The 17,500-nt window shown below is 36.1% G+C and overlaps 1 pseudogene; it reads left to right on the plus strand.

Annotated features, from left to right (window-relative positions):
- Window positions 1–6,543: 6,543 nt before the first annotated feature.
- LOC115217225 overlaps window positions 6,544–17,500 on the plus strand; it is a 14,444-nt pseudogene continuing 3,487 nt past the window's right edge.

The raw sequence follows: 17,500 nt of genomic DNA on the forward strand, positions 1-17,500 counted from the left end.
CAAGATGCCATAAAGTGAAATTGAACCGAAAACCATGCAATTGCAAAGCAAACGTTTTAACGCATGACCGCACATGTGCCAGTATGGCTCTGTTAATTCACCCTGTTCTCTATGTAAATGTTTCAAGTTCCTCTTAGCCATCTTCTGCCTGACTCTATCAAACCAATTTGACAATATAAGCACCAGCTATTGCAAGCAGTAATAATTCCAAAATTGTATTTTACACTTCGATGTATTTTCTTACCGCAAAGCATCCAACTGTGAAACAGCAGTGACAACTATTTTCAGCTAAGTCACACAGTAGTAAGGAGAATATTGTATTTTGTGATGGTGGTGGTGGTGATGGTGGTGGCGGCACTCGTGGTTGTAATGGTGGTGGTGTTGTTGTTGGTGGTGGTGGTGGTCGTGGTTGTAATGGTGGTGGTGCTGGTGGTTTGGTAGAAGAGTAGAAGGCAATAACTGCTATATGATCTGAGGTCATTAACTTAAATTCAACAGAAAGAATTTTAACTTAGCAATTATTTTGTCACATCTATGGCTATAACGTCTCAAAAGAGATGCAGACGTGGCTGTTGTTAAGGAGCTTGATTTGCAGTCGTGTGGCCTTGGGTTCTGTCCTGTTGCCTGGCACCTTGGACGAATGTCTTCTAATAAGGACTTGCTCCAACCGATGGCTTGTGTGCGAATTTGGTTGACTGAAACTATGATGGAGCTCATCATACACATATATATTTCTTTACTGCCCACAGGGGGCTAAACATAGAGGGGACAAACAAGGACAGACAAAGGGATTAAGTCGATTACATCGACCCCAGTGCGAAACTGGTACTTTATTTATCGACCCCGAAAGGATGAAAGGCAAAGTCGACCTCGGCAGAATTTGAACTCAGAACGTAGCGGCAGACGAAATACTGCTAAGCATTTCGCCCGGTGTGCTAACGTTTCTGCCAGCTCGCCGCATCATACACATATATGTGTGTGTGTATATGTGTGTGTGTGTATGTGTGTATGTGTGTGTGTGTGTGTATTCTTTTTACTCTTTTACTTGTTTCAGTCATTTAACTGCGGTCATACTGGAGCACTGCCTTTAGTTGAGGAAATTGACCCCAGGACTTATCCTCTGTAAGCCTAGTACTTATTCTATCAGTCTCTTTTGCTGAAGTTACAGGGACATAAACACACCAACATTGGTGTCAAGTGATGGTGGGGGGGGGACAAACACAGACACCCAAATACACAAACACACATGCGCATACACACACATATACAGAGCAACCTCGGTTCTTGACCATAATTTGTTCTGAAAGTGTTCTAAAATCGAATTGTTAAAGAACCGAATAATTTTTTCCAATTACAATTAATGTAAAGAAAGATTAATTAATTTCCAAGCACCAGTTGAATGCGTATTTACATGCTTACACTATTAAAAAACGTTTATTCAATCTGTAAAAAACACACAAAAGTTTATTTCTTAGAAGGGGAATCCTCTCCCATAAAAACGTCTGGTAATAAGTAGTAGGCTTACAAAGAATAAGTCTTGTGAGTAGATTTGGTAAATGGAAACTGAAAGAAGCCTGTCATATATATATATATATATGTGTGTGTGTGTGTGTGTGTGTCTGTGTTTGACAACCAATGCTGGTCTGTTTATGTCCCTGTAACTTAGTGGTTTGGCAAAAGAGACCAATAAAATAAGTAGTAGGCTTACAAAGAATAAGTCCTGTGGTCGATTTGTTCAACTAAAGAGGGCGCTCCAGGTAAATCTTTCTCTGAGGTTTCTTTTCCTTTTTTCTTTCATGTCTGTGTGTGTGTGTGTGTGTGTGTGTGTATGTGATGGACTTCTTTTAGTTTCTATCCACCAAATCCACTCACAAGGCTTCAGTCAGCCTAAAGCTATAGTAGAAAGACCCTTGCCCAAGGTTCTATACAGTGGGACTGTACCCGGAACCATGTGGTTAGGAAGCAAGCTTCTTACCACACAGCCACTCCTGTACGTATATATATGTGTGTGTGTGTGTGTGTGGGAAGGTGCCCATCACTCTCATCATTGAGATAAGATAAGTTGTAACTAAGTAGAGGTAGTGGAAATAATTACTGGAGAAGGATAGTTTATAACAAAAATTAACATAAGTATAATGTGTCTCACTTACGTTGAGAGGATAATTTTATATAAATCATTTATGATTTTAGTCAACTGATTTAAATAATAAAGTAGTTTATTTGTTGTTAGTAATAAGTAAAAGTTTAATATATTAAAGTAATGGGTATATATATATATATATATATATATATATATATATATATTTATTTATTCATATATCTATACATGTTGAAATAGCATTTAAAATTTACGACAGCTGTTTGGGTAGAGTTTTATTTATTTAACGCAGTCGTAAAAAATTATGTCATAATATATAGACCACTATCGTCAGGTAAAACTTTAAGCAGGTACGATTTTAAACATCAACCTAGACATAGCCAACATTCGCTAGCCTAGTCTGTATACATGTGTGTGTATGTGTATATATATATATGTATAAGGGTAAAAAGGAACACACGAGTTGATATATATGAAAAAACAAGTCAAAATAGAAAATGCTAAAATAATTTTATAAAGAACATTTCAGTACCGGTTTCGGTCATTTTGAGACCTTTTCAACTGTAACGATTAAATAATTAAATTTAGAAAAATTAGAAGAAAAGTTTTTTTAAAGGAATATTTGTATAGTAGTGTTCAAATATAAGTGGCATTCTGCCTTTCTCTGACTCCCTTGTTTGCACTTGTGCAAACAAGTGCAAACAAGGGAGTCAGAGAAAGGCAGAATGCCACTTATATTTGAACACTACAAATATTCCTCTAAAAAAACTTTTCTTCTAATTTTTCTAAATTTAATTATTTAATCGTTACAGTTGAAAAGGTCTCAAAATGACCGAAACCGGTACTGAAATGTTCTTTATAAAATTATTTTAGCATTTTCTATTTTGACTTGTTTTTTCATATATATATATATATATATATATATATATATCTATATGTATATATATATATACATATATATAACATCATCATCATCATCATCGTCATAGTTTAACGTAAATCTTCCATGCTGGGATGGGTTGGACGATTTGACTGAGGACTGGAGAGTCACTGGCTGGAGTCACTGAGAGGGCGTTTTGGAGTCTTACGAAGTACATCGTGTGAACACATTGATTTTACCTCTGCCTCCTTAAATCATGTATCCAATGTTTGTTGAGTATATAAAAGTGATGACGAGATATTCGAAGCTTGCGTTAGATGTTAACATTTATTTTGGTACAAAATCAAAGATAAAAAATCATTAACCTGGAAGACTTATTGGCTTGCATGGTGCAGTTGCAACAGCAACAACAGCAGTTACACAACAACTACAACAGCAACAACAACAATACCAACAGTTACTGGAAGTAATGGTGAAGAAGTCTGAAAATATTTCAGGTTCGTTCTCATCAGACAGCGTAGCAAACTCAATTGGAGAATTTATTTAATTCTCAGAAGGTACTACTTTTTCTGCATATTTTTAGAAGATACAAAGAAATCTTCAAAGAAGAATGTAAAAACTGGAATGACGAGAAGAAGGAGCAACTACGTTTACGAAAGTTATCCCCTGCCAATCATGAAATATACTGTAATTATATTCTGCTGAAGAAACCAGGTGAAATTTGTTTCGATGAAACGATTAATATGTTATCTAGAATTTTCAGTGAAAAAAGTTCCCTGTTCAATACTCATTGGCAATATTAAAACTTGGTTAAAAAGATGATGAACTGTTTGTCACCTATGCTAGGGTTGCTAACAGAGAGTATGAAAAATTCAAACTAAATGAATTAACCTCAGATTTGTTTAAATGTCTAATTTTTGTTAAAGGTTAACTGCAAGAAAAGATGCTAATATACGTTCCCGTTATTAACAAAATTAGAACAGGACCAAAAATTAACTCTACAGGCAGTGGCTGAAGAATGCCAGAGGATTATAAATTTAAGACATGACGCGAATAAAACTGAAGAAAAAGATTGTGCTCAGATACATGCGTGTCGACCTGAAATGGATAAAAAAAAGGAAAAACAAATGTCAAGACCAAATCCATGCTATGGATGCTGAGGTTTACATTTTAGAAGTAATTGTCCTTTTAAAAATCATAAATGTTTTGATTGAGGAAAAATCGGACATAAAAGCTCACATTATATAGCAAAGCAAAAAAGTGTCAAACAAAAAAATTCTAGAAAGGCTGTATTATTAACAAAAACTCTAAGCGAGGCTCAGAAAACAAAATTTGTGTCCATAAAAATGAATAATGGGAATAACAAGTTACAATTGGATACGGGTAGTGATGTCATGACGGTTAATGCAGATACATGGAGGAAAATAGGGAAACCTAGATTGAAGGAAACTTCGAAAATCGCACGAGGTGTTTCAGCAAAAAATTGCATTTTATGGGCGAAATGATAAGTGGTATTATATTTCGTAGAATAACCTTAAAAGTCAAAGTTTTCATGTGGAAAAATACAACAAATTTATTTGAAATAGACTAGATGGAACTATTTGACTTATGGGACCTCCCCATAAATATTTTTAATAAAAATGTGAATGGTTCTTCAGCCAGTACAAATAAGGTATCAGAGGATTTTAAAAAAGAATCTTTTAAAAATTTTCCTGAAGTTTTTTCTGAGGAATTGGGTCTTTGCACCAAAACAGAAGCGAAGTTTCAAGTGAAAGAAAATGCTATACCGGTATTTAAACCTAAATGAACGGTCCCTTTCGCAGCATTGTATCAAGTCAACGAAGAATTGGATAAACTTGAAAAGCTTGGTGTTATTGAAAAAACTGATTACACAAAATGGGTGTCCCCAACAGTTTATGTCAAGAAAAAAATATAATTAAATCCGAGTATGCACTGATTTTTCAACGGGATTAAACGAATGTTTGATGCCATATAATTACCTGTTACCAAGTCCGGAGAAAATTTTCACGAAGTTGAATGGAGGAAAATTTTTTTGAAAGTTGGAGCTATCTGAAGCATATTTTGAGGTGAAAGTCGATGAGGAATGTTCAAAATTATTGAGAATAAATATCCATAAAGGATTGTATCAATTTAATCGACTCTCCTTTGGTATAAAGGTAGCACCTGGCATTTTCCAACAAATTATGGACATTATGCACGCAGGTTCAGATTTCGCTGTAGCTTACCTTGACGACATACTCGTAAAAAGTGAATCTCAGGGTCAGCATGCTGAGCATGTTAAAAAGGTCTTCAAAAGAATGAAAGGTCATGGATTTAAGCTCAGTGAGGAAAAGTGAGAATTTTTATGCTAAGAATAAAATATCTATGGCAGATTATTGATGAAAATGGATGCAGACCAGACCCGTCTAGGGTGAGTACAATAAAAAAAATATGCCTCCCCAATAAACATTACAACTTACAAGCATTTTTGAGGCTTGCAAATTACTACCAGATATACATACCGAATATTAAAGAGCACCCCTGAATAACTTGTTAAAAAAAGACTTTAAGTGAACTGGTTGGAGAAATGCCAAAAAAGCTTTTGAAGAAATTAAAAACGTCTTAACGTCAGAATTGTCGTTGTTACATTTTGACCCGAATTTAGAAATAGTAGTGGCAGCAGATGCTAGTGAAAGTGGTATTGAAGTGGTGATTTTACACAAATATGAAGATGGTAACCTGGAAGCAGTAGCTTATGCTTTGCACTCATTATTGCTGGCTGAGAAAAGTTAGTTAAATAGAAAAAGTGGCATTAGCTATCATACTTGCAGTAGAAAAATTCCATGAAATTTATACATGGAAGGAGGTTCTGTCTGCAGACAGACCATTACCCATTATTGCTGATCCATGGATCAAAATAGTGTATCCCCACACATAGAACCAACAAATTGCAGTGCTGGGGAACGATCCTACTCAATTATGACTTAAAAATGCAGTATTTGCCATCGAAAAATTGGGACATGTAGATGGTTTGTAAAGGTTAATTACAAAATACAGTGAACCACTGGAAGACATAGTGACAGCAGCACTAAGAGGTGAAAATGAAATAAAAACTATATTGTGCAATGTTGTGCATGAATTGCCTGTGACATTGGAGGAAATAAAAATTAAGGCAGAGACGAATGAGTTTATCATAAAAATGAAAAAAATAGTAAAAGCAGAAGAAACAAATAAAAAAATACGTGTGGCTGGACGTAACACAATTTCGAATTTGTATTAGATATACTCTTTACTCTTTTACTTGTTTCAGCCATTTGACTGCGGCCATGCTGGAGCACCGCCTTTAGTCGAGCATATCGACCCTGGGACTTATTCTTTGTAAGCCCAGTACTTATTCTATTGGTCTCTTTTTGCTGAACCGCTGTGTGATAATATGTTTATGTATGCACAGAGGGCTGTGATGACTACCTCACTACAAGGTCGAATGTTAAAGGAATTCCACACTGGACATCCAGGAATTTCTAGGATGAAGTTGCTTATTAGGAGTTATGTTTACTGGCCAAAAATGGATCTAGATATTGAGAAATTGGTAAAATCCTGCAGAGGTTGTGCTCATGTAGCAAAATCACCACCTATAAAATTTCAGCCTTGGCCCAAGACTGATATTCCATGGTCCAGACTACACATAGATTTCACAGGACCATTAAACCAATCATATTATCTAATAGTGGTAGGGAGCTTTTCAAAAAGGTCAGAAATGTGTAAATGTAGAAAACTGACATTCACGGTAACAGTGGAATTTCTACACAAACTCTTTGCTAGGTATGATGTCCCAGATACCATAGTATCTGATAATGGTACACAATTCACGGCGAATGAATTTAAGAATTTTTGCAAGATGTACTCAATTGAACATATCACTACTCTTCCGTATCACCCAAGATCAAGCAGGCAAGCTGAAAGGTTTGTAGATACATTTAAAAGAGCATTAAAGAAACCAAGAAATGAGCAAATCGATGACATAGCATTGACACAATTCTTGAGGGTTTATAGGATAACATCAAACCCAAACACTTTATCAGGCAAGTCGCCTGCAGAACTAATGTTCGCTCAAAAAATAAAGTCAATTTACGATAAGCTGTTACCAGAAAGAAAAACAAATAGGAAAAACACTAAATATACAACAAAGCATTTTAATATCGGTGACAAGGTGTTTTTCAAAAGATATATAAATGGAAGGACAAAGCTGGGAAGACGGAGTAGTAAGAAAAAGAAAAGGCAAAATGGTATATATGATAAGAGGCGAAAAATGAGAACATGAAAGACATTTAAACGAGCTAAAAAATAGATACCCATGGCACTGTTGTACAACACTTTTGATGTTCCAATGCCACAAGAAATCAAACCTAGTCGTGACAGTACAAGAAAAAGGAAACAAACAGAATGGTTCAATGTAGTGTCTAAACGGAACAAATATTAAATTTCCCGAGGAGGAAAATCTCAGCAAGGGAGATGTGATGAAAGAAAAATAAAATAGATAATAATAATAATAATAATAATGATTTGATGTTCCAACGCCACAAAAAATCAAGCCTAGTCATAGCAGTACAAGAAAAAGGAAACAAACGGAACAGTTCGATGTAGTGTCTAAACAGAACAAATATTAAATTTCCCTGGGAGGAAAATCTCAGAAAGGGAGATGTGATGAAAGAAAAATAAAATAAAATAAATAAATAAATAATAATAATAATAATAATAATAATAATAATAATAATAATAATAATAATAAAAATAACTTCCAATGGAAGTCAATCTCAAAGGCGGAGACGTAGCGAGAGTCATTGACAACCTTGAGAGATTGGAAGAATGGACTAGCCGAACTCTTATAAAGAGTATCATATTGATTGAGACGACGAGGTTGGTAGGAGTCATTGAGAGGGCGTTTGGGAGTCTCACGAAGTACGCCATGTGAACATATTGATTTTACCTCTGTCTTCTTAAATTATATATCCAACGTTTGTCGAGGATATAAAAATATGTCTATTATACACCTTTTTAAACTCGTGGTTACCTGTATGTACGTTTGTAAATGCATGTGTTTGTGTGTGTGTGTGTGCGTGTGTATGTGTGTGTGTATGTATATGAGCGTGCGTGCATGCATGTGGGTGTGTGTCCTTTTGTCACCCCACTGCCACCACCTGACAACTAGCGTTAGTTTGTTTACATCCCTGTAACCCAACAGCTTGGCAAAAGAGACTAATAGAACAAGTGCCAGTCTTAAAAAATAAGTTCTGGGGTCAATTTCTTTAACTAAAACCCTTGAATTCGGTGCTGCATCATGCCTGGAGTCCAATGACTGAAACAAGTAAAAGAAGAATATATAAAAGACAATTCCAACACCGACTGCCATTTAGCTTAAATAGACACAGGCGTGACTGTTTCCTAAGAAGCTTGCTTCCCAGCCATGTGGTTCTGGGTTCAGTCCCACTGCATGGTACCTTGGACAAATGTCCTCTACTATATCCTCAGGCCGAGTGAATTGGGAAACAGAAACTAAAAGAAGCCTATTGTGTGTGTGTGTAGGGGGGGAGATTGTCCCCTACCACCACTGGACAACCAGTGTTGGTGCATTAATGGTTCACCAAAAGAGATTGATAGAATGAGTATTAGGTTTTAAAAATAAAAACAGTACTGGAGTCAGTTTATTTGACTAAAATTCCTTCAATGTGGTGCCCCAGCATGGCCATGGTCCAATGACTGAAATAAGTAAAAGGTGAAAAAAGGTAAAAAGTTGGCCTCATAAATTAAAAGCAGAGTTTTTTTTATTATTATTATTGTTAATGTCTTGTACAAAGGTATGCATGTCGTGCAATATAATTTCTCAAATATTGTTAAAATTTGAGAAATTATACTTTACTGTGAAACCATTTGTTTTGATATAAACTGATACTTCTGTTACCGCTTCTGAGTATTACTGCCTGTTGAGGTTCTGTGGTCTTCCATTCTGGCTGAGAGGATTCTGAGAATTTGGCTGACATGATGCTAAGGCTGTATAAATTATCTTCATCTCGCATTTATTTATAAGAATTTCATGATGTTTCACACAGCTGGGATTTATACTTCTCTGTAGAGTGGCATGCAACAAGAATTTCTGTAGTCTAAGCCTGAAATTCTATATTATTTAAATGTATCACCACAACTTCATCTATATTATTATTATTATTATTATTATTATTATTATTATTATGATTATTATTTTGATTCTTCTTCTTCTTCTTCGTTTTCTTCTTCTTCTTCTTCTTCTTCTTCTTCTTCTTCTTCTTCTTCTTCTTCTTCTTCTTCTTCTTCACGAATCCCCTATTATTATTATTATTATTATTATTATTATTATTATTATTATTATTATTATGATTATTATTTTGATTCTTCTTCTTCTTCTTCTTCTTCTTCTTCTTCTTCTTCTTCTTCTTCTTCTTCTTCTTCGTCTTCTTTCTTCTTCTTCACGAATCCCCCTATCAGAATTTGAACTCTTGTTAAATTACATTACATCAAAGCTTGGCATCAGTTTCTGTATTAACATTTTTATAGAACATTGTCGATAATGTTTGGTTGCCAGACCCAGAAATTCTACATTATTTAAATGTAATATCAGCAATTTCATCTATATATTCATCTTTATGAATTTCTTATCGGAATTTGTACATTTAAATCTTGTTAAATTATATAATAACATATCAAGGCTGGTTTCAATTTCTGTATTTATACAGAACATTGTCAATAACATTTGGTAGTAATCAGCGAATTGTTAGGTGTGGTAGATTGTTCAAATGTTTGCCTAATACTTTCATCGGAGTTAATTCTCACAGGCGTTGATTTTTGCCTTTCATCCCGTCAGGATTGCTAAAATGGAAAGCATTAATATAATGCGATCGATTCAATAGTCTTTATTCTTTCCCTGCTAGAATATTGGGCTGTTATTTTAATCCTGTGGACAGTTAATTTAAAATGTAAAGCTTTAACATATTTTTCTTATACCCCCTTTTTTCTGATGCAACAAGCAGTTTAGCCAACATTATTTACTGAAGCCACAAATTAAATGTCACAGAACACATTTGTGGTTTACCAGCCATGATTCTCTCTCATTTTTTTGTTGTTGTTTTTTTTTTTTTGGTGTGTACCTCCACACTTGACATATATTACTGCTGAAATTGGTTTCCAATGTTCATTCAAGCAAAATACATTTATACCTGCAGACAACATGTCTGGAATTCTTTGAAGGAATCAATCAAAGCAGTGTTTGAAAGAGCAAGAATCTTTTATTTCTTTTATAGATTTCGAGTTAGGGGCAGATGATGGCACTGAATAGTGTAGCTTCAAATGAATGTGAGATAGTCGAGTTGATTTGTATTTGATTTCTGAAAAGGGTGTAGATGCAGTGAGGGATTTCTAACAATGAGATGGATACAATTTATGATAGATCTTTCTATTATAGACATAACGTTGTCATGGTTACATTGCTACATATTTATATTAGATCTCTATTAGTAATGCTCAACAATGCCTGTATATCTTAGTGTTGCATCACAGCCATGATCTGCAGATATCGGTTTTCGCAGCCCTGTCTTTCTAACTTCCAGAATTCCAGAATCTCAGTTCTTTTCCTTTCAGTTCCAGTCTCCTGATGCATCAGTTGTCATCAGCTTCCTCCCACCCTGGTATCTTGGAGCCATACAGAGTACTTCCATTGTGTTTCTTTTATTTTTCTCTCTCTCTCAGCCGCACATGCCCACCTTGGCATTAAAATTGTTGCTGGCCATTACTTCTTTATCCTAAAATGAGTTCTCCAAACAAAAGTTATTGGGCTGTCAGATAAATTCATTCCTTTCTTTCCAATGTTATCTCAATTATCGTGAAAAATCTTTTCATGGTAGAGATTTGGAATTGTCTTTTTGTTGCTCTATTCTTTTTTATTTCATCCAGTTTCAGCTCATGAAACTAGAGGCATAGGAGTGGCTGTGTGGTAAGTAGCTTGTTTACGAACTACATGATTCTGGGTTCATTCCCACTGCGTGGCACCTCGGGCAAGTGTCTTCTACTATAGCTTCAGGCCGACCAAAGCCTTGTGAGTGGATTTGGTAGACGGAAACTGAAAGAAGCCTATCGTATGTATATATATGTATGTATGTGTGTGTATATGTTTGTGTGTCTGTGTTTGTCCCCCAACAATGCTTGACGACCGATGCTGGTGTGTTTACATCCCTGTAACTTAGCGGTTCGGATAGAATAAGTAGTAGGCTTTGAAAGAATAAGTCCTGGAGTCAATGTGCTCGACTAAAGGTGGTGCTCCAGCATGACTGCAGTCAAATGACTGAAACAAGTAAAAGAGTAAAGAGTAAAGAGAGTATTCTTTGTCTACAAATTTTATTTATCATTTTTGAAATTTCAAATAATTTTACCTTTTTTGTAGACATATAATAATGGTATGATTAGTAAAAAAAAACATGTTCATTTTTGAAATCTGCTTTTTATTTTTGCTTCTATTCAAAGTTCCAAAGGTGCCAAATTCACTCCAGACATTTGAGCTGCTATACAGAAAATATGATATTAATGAGAGACCTGCACTGAAATGGTTTATGCACTTTAAGGAGGGGAAATTCAACCTTACAGGCTTTCTGTGTTGCAGCCAAGCTGTTCCGTTCAACGAAGATCAATTGAACAATCACAGGTATGGCAGTGTGGTAAGAAGTCTGCTTCACACCCACATGATTCTGGGTTCAGCCCCACTGCATGGCACCTTGGGCAAGTATTTTCTACTATAGCCTCAGGCTGACCAAAGCCTTATAAGTGGATTTGGTAAATGAAAACTGAAGGAAGCCTGGTGTACATGTATATATGTATGTTATTGTGTCTGGGCTTGTCCACCACCACCACCACTGCTTGACAACTGTTGTTGGTGAGTTTATGTACCTATAACTTAGTGGTTCAACAAAAGAGACTGATAGAATAAGTATTAGGCTTTAAAAATATTTAAGTACTGGGATGAATTCATTCGACTAAATAATTCTCCAATGTGGTGCTTCAGCATGGCCACAGACTAGTGACTGAAACAGGTAAAGGATAAAAGATAAACCCTAAACATCCATGGTTCCATGCCAATCTATAAAAGAATTGGCCCAGCAGATGGGATGCTCTCATAATGCTGTCACACATCACCTTCTCTTGGTGTCCAATCCAGCTGAAACAAAGGTGGCGAGCTGGCAGAAACATTAGCACGCCGAGTGAAATGTGTAGCTGTATTTCGTCTGCCATTATGTTCTGAGTTCAAATTCCGCTGAGGTCGACTTTGCCTTTCATCCTTTCGGGGTCGATTAAATAAGTACCAGTTATGCACTGGGGTCGATATAATCGACTTAATCTGTTTGTCTGTCCTTGTTTGTCCTCTCTGTGTTTAGCCCCTTGTGGGTAGTAAAGAAAGAGGTATTTCGTCTGCTGCTACGTTCTGAGTTTAAATTCCGCTGAGGTCGACTTTGCCTTTCATCCTTTCAGGGTCGATAAATTAAGTACCAGTTATGCACTGGGGTCGATATAATCGACTTAATCCATTTGTCTGTCCTTGTTTGTCCTCTCTGTGTGTAGCCCCTTGTTGGTAGTAAAGAAATAGGTATTTCGATGCCGTTATGTTCTGAGTTCAAATTCCGCTGAGGTCACTTTGAGGGTCAATTAAATAAGTTTCAGTTATGCACTGGGGGGGGTCAATGTAATCGACTTAATCCCTTTGTCTGTCCTTATTTGTCCCCTCTACATTTAGCCCCTTGTGGGCAATAAAGAAATAAATATTATGAACACATGCACTGGTTCAATTCCACTCCTTTATCATTAGTCAATTGGTTAAATATCCAACTAATTAATCAATTGTTTGTTTAATTTGACTTACTGTTTAACCAAATTAAGCAAACAATTAATTAGTTAGTTGGATATTTAACTAGTTTGCATGTGTTAATAACATTGACCTGATGACTCTCTAAAAACGAACAAAATAAAATTTACAGGTTTACTCTTTTACTCTTTTACTTGTTTCAGCCATGTGACTACGGCCATGCTGGAGCACCGCCTTTAGTCGAGCAAATCGACCCCAGGACTTATTCTTTGTAAGCCTAGTACTTATTCTATCAGTCGCTTTTGCCAAAGCGCTAAGTTACGGGGACGTAAACACACCAGCATCGGTTATCAAGTGATGTTGGGGTGACAAACACAGACACACAAAAACACACACACATATATATATACATATATATGATGGGCTTCTTTCAGTTTCCATCTACCAAGTCCACTCACAAGGCTTTGGTCGACCAGAGGCTATAGTAGAAAACCTTTGCTCAAGGTGCCACACAGTGGGACTGAACCTGGAACTATGTGGAACTTACCACACAGCCACCCCTGTTTGTTAAAATTGTTTATGGAAATTAAGTATTAAAATAAATGGCAAAATCCAAAAGAATTTATCTGACAACTTGATATTTGTTCTATTTTCATGTGGCGTACATGTTGAAATTAACAGAGTGTATATCCTTTGCACATAGACATTTCGTGTCAGGAATTCATGGCCAAAAATATAAAATTTTTCACACAGCAAGGAATTTCAGGCGCAGGAGTGGCTGTGTGGTAAGTAACTTGCTAACCAACCACATGGTTCTGGGTTCAGTCCCACTGCATGGCATCTTGGGCAAGTGTCTTCTGCTATAGCCCCGGGCTGACCAAAGCCTTGTGAGTGGATTTGGTAGATGAAAACTGAAAGAAGCCCATCATATATATGTATATATATATATGTGTGTGTATGTGTTTGTGTGTCTGTGTTTGTCCCCCCAACATCGTTTGACAACTGATGCTCGTGTGTTTACATCGCCATAACTTAGCGGTTCGGCAAAAGAGACCGATAGAATAAGTACTAGGCTTACAAAGAATAAGTCCTGGGGTTGATTTGCTCGACTAAAAGGTGGTGCTCCACCATGACCACAGTCAAATTACTGAAACAAGTAAAAGAGTAAAAATTGGAAGCCCATTGTATATGTGTTTGTCCACCCCCACTTTACAACTAGTTTTAGTTTGTTTACATCCCTGTAGTTCAAAAGTTTCAGCAGAAGTGTCTGATACAAAGAGTACCAGTTTTAAAAAGAATAAGTACTTGGGTTAATTTGTTCAACTAAAACCTAGAAGGGGCTGCCCCAGCATGGCCACAGTTCAGTAACTGAAACAAGTAAAAGATAAATGAAGGGAGTGGACTCAGAATGGTTTTGCCAGCTACTGATAACAAAACTGACCCTGTTAGAAGCAAACAAGGGCCAGGTGATAGTTGTTTACCAGGAGGTGTGAAATACTCTCTCTTTTACTCTTTTACTTGTTTCAGTCATTAGACTGCGGCCATGCTGGAGCACCACCTTCTGTTGAGCAAATCGACCCCAAGACTTATTCTTTGTAAGCCTAGTACTTATTCTATCGGTCTCTTTTGCTGAACCGCTAAGTTATGGGGACGTAAACACACCAGCATCGTTTGTCAAACGATGTTGGGGGGACAAACACAGACACACAAACATATACACACACACATATATATATATATCTATATATATATATATACGACGGGCTTCTTTCAGTTTCCGCCTACCAACTCCACTCACAAGGCTTCGGTCAGCCCGAGGCTATAGTAGAAGACAGTTGCCCAAGATGCCACGCAGTGGGACTGAACCTGGAACCATGTGGTTGGTAAGCAAGCTACTTACCACAAAGCCACTCCTGCACGTATATGAGGGTAAATATTACAAATTGATTCAGATTCTTCTTTTTGGAATAATTTGAGACAAAATGTTGAACTGTAAGTTTTATGAGAGCTTCTAGCTGTTTTTTAAAGAGTAAAATATGTAATAAATTATCATATGTACAATGAACAATTAGAATAAAAACAGTCTTGCAACAGACGCAAGAGTGGCTGTGTTGTAAGTAGCTTGCTTACCAACCACATGGTTCCGGGTTCAGTCCCACTGCGTGGCACCTTGGGCAAGTGTCTTCTACTATAGCCTCAGGCCGACCAAAGCCTTGTGAGTGGATTTTGTAGACGGAAACTGAAAGGGGCCCGTCGTATATATTTATATGTATATGTATGTGTGTGTTTCTATGTCTGTGTTTGTCCCCCCAACATCGTTTGACAACCGATACTGGTGCATTTGCGTCCCTGTAACTTAGCAGTTTGGCAAAAGAGACCGATAGAATAAGTATTAGGCTTACAAAAAATAAGTCCTGGGCTCGATTTGCTTGACTAAAAGTGGTGCTCCAGCAAAGCCGCAGTCAAATGACTGAAACAAGTAAAAGAAAGAAAAGAAAGAATAATTTTATTTCGTTTTTGGATTTGGTTTGCAAGATTCTTTATATGAGTTCGTGTGTTGAAGCATATTCTGTTGTGTCTAGGGAGAGTCATTTTCTTTTTGTGCCTTATTATGTAACACACTCACCGGTAAAATTTCCACTTTTTTCTTATTTTTATTTTTCTAAAATTTTCGTTGCATCTTGCAACCTTTTCAACCTTCTCAGTAATTTGTTTTTAATAAATTCTGGCAGATTTGAACATGAAAATGTTAATCACAATTGTATTTGTCATAGGAAAACAGCTTCTCCTTTACAACGAATGTGTTCATAGCACACTTGATTCATTAGTACAGGGGGTTCTGGAACAGTTGATGCTTCAACATCATTCTGTTACATAAGCCAAAAGCACCCTGAAGTAATGAAGCTAACAAGAGTTGGAAGCTCTTGATTTTAACTTCAGCAAAGAAAATTATTTGCTGATTTGTGTTGATATCTAACAACCAATAATAAATTATTGCATGCAAGGTAAACAGCAACAATCAAAACATTGTCCTGCTTGTTTATCCTTAATACATTCCAGCAGTCACAAACATGAATATGCTAATTGCTGTTGTATCCCAGAGTCTAAAAAAACTGACACTCCATCAGTTACAAGGGTTCTAGTTGATCCGATCAATGGAACCGCCTGTATGAATGAAATTAATGTTCAAGCGGTTGAGCACTCCACAGACACTCTTTTTGCTCTTTTTTACTCTTTTACTTGTTTCAGGCATTTGACTGTGGCCATGGTGGAGCACCGCCTTTAGTCGAGCACATCAACCCCAGGACTTTTTCTTTGTAAGCCTAGTACTTATTCTATCAGTCTCTTTTGCCAAACTGCTAAGTTATGGGGATGTAAACACACCAGCATCGGTTGTCAAGCAATGTTGGGGGGGACAAACACAGACACACAAACATATACACACACACATACATATATAAATATATATACATATATATATACATATATATATACATATATATATATATATATATATATATATAATATATATATATATAATATATATACTTACCACACAGCTACTTACCACACAGCCACTCCTGCACACATACTTTGTTATCTCCCCAACTTCTTCGCTCTCCTGTGTGACCCTTCTGTCTGGCAGTTGCCATGATAGAGTGTAGGCTCGAAACGTAAAAGACTTTTTCTATTCCTGAGCATTATACTAATACATCTGTTTGTTTTGTACACCACCTGTCTTCGTCTTTTGTTTTTATTCGTGAACTCTCCTATATATATATATATATATATATATAATATATATATATATATATATATATATATATATATAATATATATATATAGGAGAGTTCACGAATAAAAACAAAAGATGAGGATACCACACAGCCACTCCTACACACATACTCTTAACATAATTCTCAGAGAAATTCAGCACAACACAGAATGTGACAAGGCTGGCCCTGTTTAATTACAGGTACCACTTCATTTTTGACAGTTGAATGAACTGGAGCCACATGAAAAAAAAAGTGTCTTGCTCAAGGACACAAGGCACAGCCGGGAATTGAACTTATGACCATATGATCATGAGCTGAATACCCTAATTGCAGAGTCTACTTAACTAATAAATCAAGTTTGTTATGAACACTCATTTATCTTGAAAGAAGTTGCTTTCCATTAATGAGACACAACAGCAATCAGCATACCCATGTTTAAATCTGTCAGAACGTAATAAGAATAAAAATGTAAGAATGTTGTCTGAGAAATACGATATATGTAATTTACTCTTGCCTGTTCCATAATCTAAGTCATTATATGTCTCCATTAGATTTTTTCCATCAATTAAAACTGCAAAATTGTCTTTCTTACTTTTTGTGACAAGAATTGTTATTAACTTGAAATGAGTGGACAGTAAATAAATTGACCAAGAATGAGGAAAGGAACCAAGTAGAGAAACAATAACTGATCTGGAATGGTAGTTAAGAAAAAAAACTCTTAGAGTCCTCTTCACAGAGAATGTATTAAGATGGGCTACTTAACCCTCTTGTTACCATATTTCTGTTGAGATGCTCTGTGCTTCTTTTAATTAATTTTAAATATAGGCGTAGGAGCGGCTGTGTGATAAGTAGATTGCTTACCAACCACA

This window comes from Octopus sinensis, linkage group LG11, assembly GCF_006345805.1.
Source record: "Octopus sinensis linkage group LG11, ASM634580v1, whole genome shotgun sequence".
Classification (NCBI taxonomy): Eukaryota; Metazoa; Mollusca; class Cephalopoda; order Octopoda; family Octopodidae; genus Octopus; species Octopus sinensis.